Genomic DNA, 2,692 nt, shown 5'->3' on the forward strand with positions numbered 1-2,692 from the left:
TGATAGAAGTCTACAATGGTTAACAGCTCTAGTGACACTAAAAGAAGGATTTTAATTACCTGTTTTTAGAGTCTGTGCTAAGCATAGAGAGATGTTCAGAATGGATGTATTTTTTTAAAATGTTCTCAGAAATAACATAGCAACATCTAGAGGAAATGCAGTGTCAACAGACTCTGTATCTACCCGGAGAAGTGATGCTACAGTAGAGAGTCCCAAATTAATAAACGAAAGAGCTGTTTGCTTATTCATCTTTTCTATTTCAGGTGAGGGTTTGTTGTTTCCTCAGAAAACTGTACTTCGCTAAAAATATTACGGTAAGGACAAAAAAAGCTTTTGGACGAGGACAAAACATGACAGCTATAAATGAACTGGGGACACATGATTGCTTAAAATAACCTTCATCTTCGGCAAATCAGTAAATCCGCTTTCCTTTTTCTTTTTTTTTTTCTTAATTTTTGCAGTGGAAATCTGTTGGGTTTGGGAACTGAGATTGTTCACCTGCAGGCAAGCCTAAGCTCAAAAGCAGAGGCTAACTTTACCCTAGTGCCTTTCCAAAATGATTCAAAGGTAAAGATCACTTGGATCAAATCCTAGGAAACCTAGGGCTGATGAAGTTCGGAGCTACAACATGCTTTTAAGTAAACATATGCTTTAACTTGGAAGGAAATATGTCATGGAAATACCCAACAGACTCGAGAAAGAATTAAAAGGCTGAAGAGACATTTGGTAGTAGAATTTGCGTGCCTAACCAGGGTGCAGGGCTCAGAGTGGCACCTCTGTGCCCAGAGAGGTTTAAGTGACTGTAAAAATGTGGAAGAGGAAGCAGAGAGGGGCGATGACCTCGTTCCAGGGTTCATCAGCTCCTTCCTGACCACTGCCTCAGCTGGTCAGCAAGATTCCTTAACTAGCAGTGGTTTGATTTATGCCATAAATTCTGCTGAGGTATGATGTAAGTTGTGGCGCGAATCACAGTGGGCGAACTCTACCTTGTGTTTTCCACTGCAGGGTCACTGGATTCCCAGCTCGGCAGCCTGGGTTTGTAAAAACAGGGTTTGGCTCCTGAATTGTAGCGGTAGCTGGCTCTGTTTTGCATTCAGCTGCTTTTCTTGAACTCTGCAGGAGCGTTGGCTGTACAGGCAAGGCAGATGGGGGAGTCAATGGCTGTGGAAACGCCTGTCTGATGCAGGTAAGCAGCACCCTGCTGTGGGATGACACCCGTTTCTCAGCAGCCGCTGCTGGTGCTGAACGCTAGGTGTTGCAGGCTTCCAGGCTCACGTTTTGCCGTGTTCGGCCCCAGCGGCCAGCCGGCTTTCAGCATGCAGGCATGCGCAAAAAGCAGCTGCACACTAACTTCTGCTCCCATCACACGAATTGTGGATGTGAGCAGCTCCTGTTAGTGACAGCAGGAGTTTCCCTTGCTTGGTCCTGTTAGCGAGAAGTGAAAACGCTTCTTTTGAATAGTTTCAATTTTTGTGGCTTTCTTCCATTACCTCATACAATTAAAACTCGGATTAAAAACCTGGTCACATTTTGCATTGTCTTGAAACAACGATACTGAGGTTTCATACTTTCTTATAAACTCATGCCACACACTCAGTGTTTTCACTTTTGTACGCTATTTGGGGAGAATAAGTCTAACATATATGGTTAAAAAGGGGTTGCTCTTCTCTCAAATTTCACTTGTTCTTAGGTAGAGCAGGACCAAGAAAGGGGGTTGTGAATAGATCACTTGCCGGTGTGACCCCACCAATCCTGTTTATTTACTAGCAAGGCTCAGACCACAGTATCCTTTAAAATAAAAACTGCTAAGAAACGAATGCATCCCCCTGTTCTTTATTCTTCAATCCAGCAACAAGAAATGAGTTTTTAAAAAAGAAGAGCCTCCCCAGCCAAGGCATCTCGCCGTAAACCCGCAAGGAGCTAATGACTGCCCTAGCACTGCAGGAACTCAACTACTAAGGAATTTATTTCTTAATTGTGTGCTCTATTAGACGGCCTAAGGGTAGTGCTGTGAAGCATCTAACAGCTATGGTCCCTGCCTGCAGAGCATGTTTGGCCCGTGGGTCCTGTGATGTTTCTTGAGGTTGGAGGTTTCAGCCCCTGCCCACCTGTTTCATTTTCTGTTAAATTCTGTTCTTGCAGAGGAGAGTGGCCGCAGAGGAGAGCTGCGTAGCCCAATTTTGTCCTGAGGAGGGGATGAAGACACAGGGCTGCTGCCCCTGGAGCTGAGCAGGGGCAGCTGATGTTTGTTGGGCTGCAATGAGACGAAAACCCCACACAGGAGCAGCGAGTGCTTCATGCCTGGCTCTGCCCAGGGGCTGACTGAGGCCCCACGCCTCACTCCGACTCACTCCGAGCTACCAGAGCCCATTCCACCTCAAGACACCTCATTAAAACCCTTTTAACTACCAGCTCCGCGTGGCTCCCAGCACATTTAAACCCCTTTTGGTAACAACCCCCCCCACCCCCCGTTATCCCAACACCCCCCACCACACACTTCAACCTCCCCATCCCCTTGAGGACCCCCATTTTTCCCCTTGAGGGGGTCCCCGTGTGTGTGTGTGTGTCCCCCTCACAAACCCCCCTCAGAGTAAGGGGGGGGTCGGGGCGGCCCCAAAATGGCGGCGGCGGCGGGGCCGGCGGGCGCCGCCTTTGTTGGGCGCGGGGCCGGGCGGCGGCGCGTGCGCGCTGG

This window comes from Aythya marila (assembly GCF_965140915.1).
Source record: "Aythya marila genome assembly, chromosome: 22".
Taxonomy (NCBI): domain Eukaryota; kingdom Metazoa; phylum Chordata; class Aves; order Anseriformes; family Anatidae; genus Aythya; species Aythya marila.